This window comes from Sinohyriopsis cumingii, chromosome 12 (genome assembly GCF_028554795.1).
Source record: "Sinohyriopsis cumingii isolate HCF-2022 chromosome 12, ASM2855479v2, whole genome shotgun sequence".
Classification (NCBI taxonomy): Eukaryota; Metazoa; Mollusca; class Bivalvia; order Unionida; family Unionidae; genus Sinohyriopsis; species Sinohyriopsis cumingii.
This window is the reverse complement of record NC_142972.1, coordinates 114,749,050-114,762,630: the sequence shown is the minus strand read 5'-3', so window position 1 is coordinate 114,762,630 and position 13,581 is coordinate 114,749,050. Positions and strand designations below refer to the sequence as shown.

The following is a 13,581-nucleotide window of genomic DNA, read 5'->3' as shown; positions in this document are numbered from 1 at the left end:
GTAACTGAAATTTAAAAGTGTTTGAATATGATCCTTATATATTTTTATTAAAAAAAACAAACAATCAAATTGGAAATGAAAATTGGAATAAGAGTTTCAGAATGATTTTAATAGGTCACCTTTTTTTTCCATTCCAGTGCCATCACTGAAGAGTCCCAGTCACCAGGCAGTCAGCCGACAGTCACATCAAGATAACGTCTTTGATCAGACTGAAATGGCATCCACAGCAGTGTGCTAGCTTAGTGTATTCTAACATTTTTATGTTGTATTTTACAAGCTGTTCTTTATAATAAGCTCTTGTTCGTCTGATTATACGCCACCAATACCGATGATTTTGTATTAACAGGGTCATATAAAAAAAACTGAACATAAATAGAAATAGATGTTGATCAGTTATGAAAAGGTCCAGATTTTCCGGTGAATGTTGTTAAATGTGGATTGAACTTACTCGGATGGCCAGAATTATTTCAATCTCTGACGACGGAGAAAAGACGATGCACATAAAATGTTCTTCAAACATTGGTTCTGTTTATCACTAAAAATGTTTGTACTAAATGCTTGTTCATTGTATAATCAGAAACTTCCATTTATCTAAAATTTGTTATTTGTTTTTTATATTTATTTACATATTAGTACACAGAATTAGAAAATGTGGAAGATTTTCTAATATATATGATGATTTGGAATTTTAAATTGTGGATAAGCATATATATGATGCAAGTTTAGTGTTAGATACTTGAAAATCCAACACTGCAAGAGATTGCATTATAATTAAATACTTTATTCTTTTTAATTGTCAATAAGCATATATATATATATATATATATATATATATATATATATATATATATATATATATATATATATATATATATATGATGCAAGTTTAGTGTTAGATACTTGAAAATCCACCATTGGAAGAGGCTGCATACTAATTTGATATTTTATTCTTTGTAGTGATATGGATATGATGGAAATGAGGTCTAAAACATTTTATTTCAAGACACCAGTAAAATTGTTGTTTTCAAATTTGACAACTTTTATCTTCGCCTTTCATATTGTAAGAATATTATTGATGTATTCGTCTTTCTGCTTATGAAATAAGTGTACCATGGAGTAATTGGATAATTGTATCCTGTTCATCTGTCTGTCTGCTATCCTTTTTCATACATTAACTTTGGTTCATCTACATTTACCAAACTTTGTGGATGGCTTGCACTTGGGGTAATGAAGAAACCTATGAATTTTTGGGTCAAAATGTCAAAGGTCAAGGTCATTGTGATGAAATAGAAGAAAAATGGTTTCTGTACAGTGTTATCATTAGTGCATTGTAAACCTGTACTATTAATAACTTGTACTTTGGGTAAGAAAGAAGTGTAGTGATTTTGGGGTCTGATATCAGAGTACCTGTGAGTGAAAGAAGATAAATGATTTTCACATATTAACATTAGTTTTCACATATCTTGACCAAAGTGTGAGGAAAGTTTGCAGATAAGGTATGGAGGAGGCCTATTAATCTTGGGGTCAAATGTTCAAGGCCATTGTGACTGAAAGAAAAAAATGTTTTGTACAAACATTAATATTGTTCCAGAGAACATTATATGACTAAACTTTGATATGTCTTACACTCTGGGTTAGAAAGAAACTTTTACCCTTTGGGGTTTGAAGGTCATGGTGAATCTACTAAGAAAATAATGGTTTCCATACATAAGTTCATTTGAAGACTAAGGGTCAAGGTCAATAAGTTCTGTAGGTCACTAATCTCAAGAGTCAACTGTGCAATACTAAGGGTTTGTTTGCTAATGAAATAATCCTGTTTCAGTTCAACAAAAGCTTGATTTACCTTCTCTGGAGGTAAGAGTGATTTGAAATCATTAAAGCTCAAACTTAGACACATAATGTTTGCCTGTTTTGGAGGTGCTTGCTGTCATATTAGAGGCCAATTAAACTTGGGATGTGAACCCTTCATGGTACTATCATCTTACAATGAACCATTCATGGTACTATTGTCTTATGATAAACCATTCATGGTACTCTTGTCTTACAATGAACAATTCATGGTACTGTTGTCTTATAATGAACCATTCGTGGTACTCTTTTATAAGGAACCATTGAAGATACTATTGTCTTCGGATAAACCATTCATGATACTCTTGTCTTATGATGAAGCATTCATGTTACTGTTGTCATATAATGAACCATTCATGGTACTATTGTCTTATAATGAACCATTCATGGTACTCTTTTATAAGGAACCATTGAAGGTACTATTGTCTTATGATAAACCATTCATGGTACTCTTGTCTTATGATGAACCATTCATAGTACTATTGTCTTATAATGAACCATTCATGGTACTCTTGTCTTATGATGAACCATTCATGGTACTATTTTCTTATAATGAACCATTCATGGTACTATTGTCTTATGATGAACCATTCATGCTACTCTTGTCTTATGAACCATTCATGGTACCATTGTCTTCTAATAAACCATTCATGATACTCTTGTCTTGTGATGAACCATTCATGGTACTACTATCTTAGAATAATCTATTAATGGTACTGTTTTCTTACAATTCATGGTACTATTGTCCTTTTTTATTATACAGTACTGACCACTCAAGTGGTCTAGTAGTTATAGCATCTGCCATGGATGCGGGAGGTCGTGGGTTTGAACCCCGGTCGAGTCATACCAAAGACATCTAAAAATGGTACTAACAGCTGCCTCACTAGGTGCTCAGCATTAAGAGGTTAGGGTTAGAACTGGTCGGCCTGGTGTCAGGATAATGTGACTTGGTGGGACATCATGCTTCAAGTCTGCAGCATGATACCTTAGTGCTAGACATCACTTTAAACTGCCACACTGCAGACATTTTAGCAATATGACTGGAAAATTGTTAAGCTACGTTTAAAATGTAAATCATAGACACACACACACATTATATAGTACTGTAAAATCTGGATAATAAGCAAATACATGAAACATAAGCATGCATAGAAAATAAGCACGTATGGGAAATAAGCATGTATTACAAAAAATAAGCCTGTATGTGAAATGAACATTCATGGGAAATAAAGACACGTGAGCCATTGGTTCTTTATGTAGAAACATAAGTAAGTGTGTGTAATGTAAAGGATAAAAGAAAGTTTACGATACAAACTTTTATCTCTTGTCACTGTTGTCCTGTCCCTATTTAAGTGATTAGTGGGACTGTTTATCTGTATACATTCTTCTAATTTTAGCTTTTCATTTTTGTTTTGATACTAGCTGGCCAGCTGTTCCCAGTTTCATTTCTTTGCTATAACTTGACTTTGCTACAGTCTTCATTTACCAAGCATTATAAATGGCATGTGCTTAGGGGGAGGGAAGAAGCTTATTGATTTTATAGTTGGTGTTCAAGGTTTCTGGATGACTTGCATGTTGGGCATGTGTGTGTGATTTGGATTTGTAACGTAGCTTTAACAATTTTTCAGTCATATCACTAGGATGACTGCAGTGTAGCAGTTTATAGTGATGTCTAGCACTGGGTCATCATGCTGCAGACATGTAGCATTCTTGTCCCACCCAGTCACATTATTTGACACCAGGCTGACCAGTCCTAACACTAACCTCTCAATGCTGAGTGCCAAGCGAGGCAGCTGTTAGTACCATTTTTGTAAGTCTTTGATATGACTCAGCCATAGATCGATCCCACGACCTCCTGCATCCGAGGCAGATGTTCTAACCACCAGGCCGCCAGAGTGGTTGCATGTTGGGTAAGAAAGAAGACTATTTAGCTTCAGGTTCAGGTTAGTGACTGAAAGCAGAAAAGTGTTTTGCATAATAACTTTATTTTTAGACCATATACCTTGACCAAATTTTGGAGAGATTGCGCAGAACATTTGATGAGGACTGTTGATTGTGAGATCGTGGTCATTGTGACTCAAAGAAAAATGGATTTGGGAAATTAATTTCTGTTCTAGAGTTAGTTCTTTCACCCAACTTTATGGATGGCTTGTGCTTAGGGAATAAACCAACCTTTGATTATTCGTCAAAAGCTTAAAGTAAATCTAATAAGAAAATAATAGTTTCTACATTAAAATTAAGTTCAAGACTTCATACCCTTAGCAAAGGTCCAGGATGTTGAGACCTGTTGGTCTGTATTTGAAGACTCAGCCTTGCTAAAGTAGTACCTACATAGAAAACTATTTATACATGGGGTACATTGTGACATAAAATCAAGTTTTTCAAGAAAATACATAATGCTTTATAGCTGTATTTTCTTAAGAAACAAATTGCTTTTGTTACAGTTCCATTTGTAGGTGTGATACAGTGTGTCAATTTTGTTATTATTTATAATTTGCAAAAAGATGATAAAAAAAAATGACATGAACTGTATCATCTGCTTGTCTTTGTAAGTAGGTAATGGGTTCTGTGACACCTGTCCAAATTTATCTTGCATGTTTGATATTTATTATTTGCCCCATGTTTGATAGAGCATATTATGCTACAACACTGTCTGCTTTTCCTTTACTGCACAATGACTTCATTTCTCCAGCACCTATCTCTAAAGGCAAGTTCTTCTTGCAGAAAGAATGACATCTATTGATCATGAGGTCAGAAGGTCAGGGTCAATGTAACTGAAAGAGGAATAACAGTTTCTGTATCAAAGGTCAGGGTCATTGATACTTCAGGGTCAGTAATGTCCAGAGTAAGCAATGCACTACTAGTGCCTACTTATAGGAATGATGAACACAGTGAGCATGCAGTGTGCCAGTTATTGTACTCTGGTTGATGGAGATGTTCCACATTCCATTTTATCTTAATTTCTGAAATACCACCATACATGTTTTAGAAGTGAGATGATTTTTCTTTCCAGTGAAAATCAAGATTATTGTGAGAATTTCAATTTAGACTTCACACATTGTAAAGAAAGTGATGATTAGTATATTAGATTGGCCTTCATGTTTGACTAGTCTGTTCTCAGAAATGTAAATAAATCCCTCACAAATAATACCTTTTGTTCCAATTTGGTAGAAAACACTCGATATAAAGGCATATTAATTTTAAATAAATATGGATCTGCCATTTAATATAAGACTAGAGAATTAAAATGGAACAAGATTGAAATGACTTTTTCTGAGATAACAGAATTTGAAGAAATTTGTAAAGAAAGCACCCAGTAGCCTGTATGATCTTGCATTTGGCTATTAGATATGTAACCAGAAGTTTGATCTAGTACTCAAGGTTCTTGTTTGAGATAATTTTCATTTCATAATATTTAATATGTGTGTAAACTTAGTACCTTTTCAAACTCAGTACAATAATTTCATTACTTGGTTGTAATTATTTTGCAGTAATCATTATTTACCTTCTTGTCTAGCTCACATTATTTTATGCATTTTTGTTGCCACATCAATTTATTTGCCCTTTGCCTGTTCTTTTTTTTGTAAATATATATGGTCCATCTAACTTTATGGTGCCATAAAATTAGTACCTTGCAACATTTAATCATGTTCTGGCAATATTCTATTGTATCAATGAAAATTTTGTCTATTCATGCTGTGTGGGGAGCAGTCTTTCATATCTAGACTTGTTCTGTTTGTGTTATCATGAACTATTATTTTGTCTAATCATGGTGTTTGTGGAGCGATCTTTCACACCTAGACTTTTGTTTATTGTGTGATCATGTACTATTATTTTGGCTGCTATTGCATTCCTCATATTATTAAAAGATTCATATGGGAATTTGTACTTTTTTGTATATGTGTGTTTGAGAGAGTTATTACTAAGTGGCCATTGAATGCTTTACAATGGATGCCATCACATACATCTTGGGCCATTGAATGCTTTAGACTGGATGCCATCACATATGTCTTTGGCCATTGAATGCTTTAGACTGGATGCCATCACATATGTCTTTGGCCATTGAATGCTTTAGACTGGATGCCATCACATATGTCTTTGGCCATTGAATGCTTTAGACTGGATGCCATCACATATGTCTTGGGCCATTGAATGCTTTATAATGGATGCCATCACATACACCCTTGACCACTGAATGCTTTATAATGGATGCCATCATGTACACATTTGGCCACTGGATGCTTTAGAACAGATGCCATCACATACATCTTTGGCCATTGAATGCTTTATAATGTATGCTATCACATACATACACCCTTGGCCATGGAATATTTTAGAATGGATGCCATCACATACACATTTGGCCATTAATTGCATTAGAATGGATACCATCACATAACACCCTTGGCGATTGAATGCTTTAGAATAGATGCCATCACATACATACACCCTTGGCCATTGAATGCTTTAGAATTCAGATTATATTACCAACTCTTTTTTTTTTTGTTGTCGTCAAAACATAGTGTAAAATAGTGCAAAAAAAGTTGTAGAGAATATTGTATGCTATTTTTTATCAACTTTTATGTTGATATAATTATTATGTCTGCAACGACAATTCAATCCACGATATTGCCACTAAACATTTATACATGAAGCTTAAAGTGAAATTTTGTTCATTTTGTAACCAAAATCAGTAGCAAATTTTATTCTCAGGAGATTTATAGAGCTGATTGCATGTAAAGGTAACCAAATTTGTTTCATATTTCTTCTTGTAAAAGAAAGAAAATGAGACCCATGCCTTTTTATGGTTGCAGCCTATTTTCAAGGTTACTCTCTTTTACAGAAGTTAAGTCATACAACAGTTTTGCCAAATCATCTGAGAAAAATATAAATATCCTCATAAGGTTTACTGTGCATTTTTTTTTGTTATGTGGCTGAAAGGTTTGAGTAAAATATCTGTTTTTAGAAACTATTTTGAACATTCTACAATTTTACCACACTACACCCAGATCTCCCTATCTTCCTATGACTTTGATATGTTCTTATTGGCAGAGTTAAGTCACTTCACCCTAAAATTCAAGTCCAGCATAGACCACAGCCATACATAGGTTTAAACATAGACCATAACTTTAGGATTAATTCACATCCAGTATAGACCATAACTTTAGGGTTTAATTCACATCCAGTATAGACCATAACTTTAGGGTTAATTCACATTCAGTATAGACCATAACTTTAGGGTTAATTCACATCCAGTATAGACCATAACTTTAGGGTTAATTCACATCCAGTATAGACCATAACTTTAGGCTTAATTCACATCCAGTATAGACCATAACTTTAGGGTTTAATTCACATTCAGTATAGACCATAACTGTAGGGTTAATTCAATCCAGTATAGACTATAATTTTAGGGTTAATTCAATCCAGTATAGACCATGACTTTGGGTTTAATTCACATCCAGTATAGACCATAACTTTAGGGTTAATTCACATCCAGTATAGACCATGGCCATACATAGGTTTAATTGAGTCTAGCGTAGACCATGGCCATAGATAGGTTTAATTGAGTCTAGCATAGTCCATAAACCTTGGCCATACATAGATTTAATTGAGCCTAGCATAGATCATGGCGATACATAGGTTTAATTGAATCTAGCATAAACCCTAGACCTTGGCCATACATGGGTTTAACTGAACCTTGCATAGATCATGGCCATACATAGGTTTAATTGAATCTAGCATAGATCATGGCCATACTTAGATTTAATTGAGTCTAGCATAAACCCTAGACCATGGCCATACATGGTTTTAACTGAACCTTGCATAGATCATGGCCATACATAGGTTTAATTGAGTCTAGCATAGACCCTAGACCTTGACCATACGTAGGTTTAATTGAGCCTAGCATAGATCATGGCCATACATAGGTTTAATTGAGTCTAGCATAAACCCTAGACCATGGCCATACATAGGTTTAATTGAGTCTAGCATAGACCATAGACCATGGCCATACATAGGTTCAATTAAGCCTAGCATAGATCATGGACATACGTAGGTTTAATTGAGCCTAGCATAGACCATGGCCATACATAGGATTAATTGAGTCAAGCATAGACAATAGACCTTGGCCATATAAATGTTTAGCTGAGTTCAGCATAGACCCTAGACCATGGCCATATGTATGTTTAATTGAGCCTAGCATATATCATGGCCATACATGGGCTTAATTGAGTCTAGCTTAGATCATGGCCATACATAGGCTTAATTGAGTCTAGCTTAGATCATGGCCATACATAGGCTTATTTGAGTCCAGCATAGACCCTAGACCATGGCCATACATAGGTTTAATTGAGCCTAGAATAGATCATGGCCATACATGGGTTTAACTGAGTCTAGCATACACCATAGACCATGGCCATACATAGGATTAATTGAGTCTAGCTTAGACCATAGACCATGGCCATACATAGATTCAATTGAGTCTAGCATAGACTATAGACCATGGCGATACATAGGTTTAATTGAGTCTAGCATAGACCCTAGACCATGGCCATACATAGGATTAATTGAGTCTAGCATAGATCATGGCCATACACAGGTTTAATTGAGTCTAGTATACACCATAGACCATGGCCATAGGTTTAATTGAGTCTAGCATACACCATAGACCATGGCCATACATAGGGTTAATTGAGTCTAGCATAGATCATGGCCATACATAGGTTTATTTGAGTCGAGCATAGACCATAGACCATGGCCATACATAGGTTTAATTGAGCCTAGCATAGATCATGGCCATGCATAGGTTTAATTGAGTCTAGTATACACCATAGACCATGGCCATAGGTTTAATTGAGTCTAGCATACACCATAGACCATGGCCATACATAGGTTTAATTGAGTCTAGCATAGATCATGGCCATACATAGGTTTATTTGAGTCGAGCATAGACCATAGACCATGGCCATACATAGGTTTAATTGAGCCTAGCATAGATCATGGCCATGCATAGGTTTAATTGAGTCTAGCTTAGACCATAGACCATGGCCATACATAGATTCAATTGAGTCTAGCCTAGATCATGGCCATAGGTTTAATTCAAGTCCATAAATTCATTTCCAGCATAGACCATAACTTTATGTTTAATTCTAGTCTAGCATAGACCATAGCCATACATCAGTCTAATTCAAGTTCAGCAGAGACTATAGCGATACCCAAGTCTAATTCACATCCAGCATCGACCCTAGCCACACGTACATCTAATTCATGTCCAGCATCGACCCTAGCCATACATACATCAAATTCACGTTATGCATCGACCCTAGCCATACGTACATCTAATTTATGTCAAGCATCGACCGTATTCTCATTGACCTGGTCATTATAGGACAAGAAGACTAGTCAATCCTACTAGCCCACATTGACCTGGTCATTATAGGACAAGAAGACTAGTCAATCCTAATAGCCCACATTGACATGGTCATTATAGGACAAGAAGACTAGTCAATCCTAATAGCCCACATTGACATGGTCATTACAGGACAAGAAGACTAGCCAATCCTAATAGTCTACATTGACATGATCATTATAGGACAAGAAGACTAGCGAATCCTAATAGCCCACATTGACATGACCATTATAGGACAATAAGACTAGTCAATCCTAATAGCCCACATTGATGTTGTCATTATAGGACAAGAAGACTAGCCAATCCTAATAGCCCACATTGACATGGTCATTATAGGACTAGAAGACTAGTTAATCCTAAAAGACCACATTGACATAGTCATTACAGGACTAGAAGACTAGCCAATCCTACCAGTATACATTGATATGGTCATTATAGGACAAGAAGACTAGCCAATCCTAACAGACCACACTGACATGGCCATTATAGGACTAGAAGACTAGTTAATACTAAAAGACTACATTGACATGGTCATTACAGGACAATAAGACTAGTAAATCCTACTAGTATACATTGATATGGTCATTATAGGACAAGAAGACTAGCCAATCTTAATAGCACATGCTGACATGGTCATTGCTGGACAAGAAGACTAGCCAATCCTAATAGACCACATTGACATGGTCATTATAGGACTAGAATAGTTAATCCTAAAAGGTCACATTGACATGGTCATTACAGGATTAGAAGACTAGCCAATCCTAATAGCCCACAATGACATGGTATTATAGGACCAGAAGACTAGTTAATCCTAAAAGACCATATTGACCTGGTCATTATAGGACAAGAAGACTAGCCAATCCTAATAGTCTACATTGACATGATCATTATAGGACAAGAAGACTAGCGAATCCTAATAGTCCACATTGACATGACCATTATAGGACAATAAGACTAGTCAATCCTAATAGCCCACATTGATGTTATCATTATAGGACAAGAAGACTAGCCAATCCTAATAGCCCACATTGACATGGCCATTATAGGACAAGAAGACTAGCCAATCCTAATAGCGCACATTGACATAGTCATTATAGGACAAGAAGACTAACCAATCCTGATAGTACACATTGACATGGTTATCATAGGACAATAAGACTAGTCAATCCTAATAGCCCACATTGACCTGGTCATTATAGGACAAGAAGACAAGCCAATCCTAACAGCCCACATTGACATGGCCATTATAGGACAAGAAGACTAGCCAATCCTAATAGCCCACATTGACATGGCCTTTATAGGACAATAAGATTAGTCAATCCTAATAGCCCACATTGATGTTGTCATTATAGGACAAGAAGACTGGCGAATGCTAATAGCCCACATTGACATGATTATTACAGGACAATAAGACTAGCCAATCCTACTAGTATGCATTGATATGGTCATTATAGGACAATAAGACTAGCCAATCCTAATAGTCCACATTGACATGGCCATTATAGGACAAGAAGACTAGCCAGTCCTAATAGCCCACATTGACATGGTCATTACAGGACAAGAAGACTAGCCAATCCTAATAGTCCACATTGACATGATCATTATAGGACAAGAAGACTAGCAAATCCTAATAGCTCTCATTGACATGGCCATTATAGGACAATAAGACTAGTCAATCCTAATAGCCCACATTGATGTTGTCATTATAGGACAAGAAGACTAGCCAATCCTGATAGCCCACATTGACATGATTATTACAGGACAATAAGACTCGCATATCCTACTAGTATACATTGATATGGTCATTATAGGACAAGAAGACTAGCCAATCCTAATAGACCACATTGACATGGCCATTATAGGACTAGAAGACTAGTTAATCCTAAAAGACCACATTGACATGGTCATTACAGGACAATAAGACTAGCCAATCCTACTAGTATACATTGATATGGTCATTATAGGACAAGACTAGTCAATCTTAATAGCACATGCTGACATGGTCATTACTGGACAAGAAGACTAGCCAATCCTAATAGCCCACAATGACATGGTCATTATAGGACCAGAAGACTAGTTAATCCTAAAAGACCACATTGACATGGTCATTACAGGACAAGAAGACCAGCCAATCCTAATAGTACACATTGACATGGTCATTATAGGACTAAAAGACTAGTTAATCCTAAAAGACCACAATGACATGGTCATTATAGGACAAGAAGACTAGCAAATCCTAATAGCCCACATTGATGTTGTCATTATAGGACAAGAAAACTAGCCAATCATAATAGTACACATTGACATGGTCATTACAGGACAAGATGACTAGCCAATCCTAATAGACCACACAGACATGGTCATTATAGGACTAGAAGACTAGTTAATCCTAACAGACCACACTGACATGGTCATTATAGGACTAGAAGACTAGTCAATCCTAATAGCTCACAATGACCTGGTCATTATAGGACTAGAAGACTAGCCAATCCTAATAGCCCACATTGACATGACCATTATAGGACAAGAAGACTAGCCAATCCTAATAGCCCACACTGACATGGTCATTATAGGGCTAGAAGACTAGTTAGTCCTAAAAGACCACATTGACATGGTCATTACAGGACTGGAAGACTAGCCAATCCTACTAGCATACATTGATATGGCCATTATAGGACAAGAAGACTAGCCAATCCTAATAGACCACATTGACATGGTCATTATAGGACTGGAAGACTAGTTAATCCTAAAAGATCAAACTGAGATGGTCATTAGAGGACTAGAAGACTAGCCAATCCTAATAGCCCACAATGACATGGTCATTATAGGACCAGAAGACTAGTTAATCCTAAAAGACCACATTGACATGGTCATTACAGGACAAGAAGACTAGCCACAATCCTAATAGTACACATTGACATGGTCATTATAGGACTAGAAGACTAGTCAATCCTAAAAGACCACAATGACATGGTCATTATAGGACAAGAAGACTAGCAAATCCTAATAGCCCACATTGACATGGTCATTATAGGACAAGAAGACTAGCTAATCCTAATAGTACACATTGACATGGTCATCATAGGACAAGAAGACTAGCCAATCCTAATAGCACATTTTGACATGATCATTACAGGACAAGACGACTAGCCACTCCTAACAGACCACACAGACATGGTCATTATAGGACTAGAAGACTAGTTAATCCTAACAGACCACACTGACATGGTCATTATAGGACAATAAGACTAGTCAATCCTAATAGCTCACATTGACCTGGTCATTTTAGGACTAGAAGACTAGCCAATCCTAATAGCCCACATTGACATGACCATTATAGGACAAGAAGACTAGCCAATCCTAATAGCCCACATTGACATGGTCATTATAGGACTAGAAGACTAGCCTGTCCTAATGGCCCACAATTGACATGGTCATTAAAGGACAAGAAGTCTACCAAGTTTACTGAATGTTTTGCTATGAGATTTAGGAGTAGATATAGTAATGGACAGCTGGATAGAAAGACAATGCTACAGACTCAGTACTAAAGTCACTCCAGATACTGCTGTGTCTCTCATAAAGCTGATAGTCTTGAATTCCTAATCTGTTGGTTAGACTTCTATTATTGTAACAGCTTTTTTCACCTGATTTATTAGTTTTTGGCAGTTGACAACAAGATTATAATGTGGATTCACTTTATATACATTTGTGTGTTTATAAACTAGCATAGCTGATTACACATTAGCCCTGTCTTTACCACATGTCGGTTTTGTTGTTCCAGTGAATACAATTAAAAAGTGTGAACACTGCACATCAACACACGAACACCAAAATACATCACTAGAGCAATGTGCTTCATCTACAACACATCACTTTGTGGCTTCAGTGTATGTTGTTGTAAAGAAGGAGCACTACAATGATACTAACACAAAACAAGTGAAATGTACAAGTTTATGTCTTATGAATAAATTAGGAAAGCATGGAAGTTTGGAATTTACATGTGTGAATAAGGAACTGAATAAATTAGGAAAGCATGGAAGGTTAGGATTTACATGTGTGACTAAAGAATTTAATAAATTAAGAAAGTATGGAAGGTTGGGATTTACATGTGTGACTCAGGAATTGAATAAATTAGGAAAGTTAGGATTTACATGTGTGAATTAGGAATGGAATAAATTAGGGCTGTTCCAGTAAAACATATAGCCCCCGGGGGCAAGGCACTTTCAAATTCAACCAACCCACAACAGAAGCAGTTTAAAAAAATTATGATCCACCGTCAAATGTTTTAATCGAAAAACACTGCCCACTACAGAAGCATATTT

At 36.0% G+C, this 13,581-nt stretch overlaps 1 protein-coding gene across 2 annotated transcripts in view; it reads right to left on the bottom strand.

Annotated features, from left to right (window-relative positions):
* The window catches only part of LOC149787283 (uncharacterized), a 77,693-nt gene that overhangs the window by 14,228 nt on the left and 49,884 nt on the right, over nucleotides 1–13,581 (bottom strand). The gene's annotated exons all lie outside the window — the stretch shown is intronic.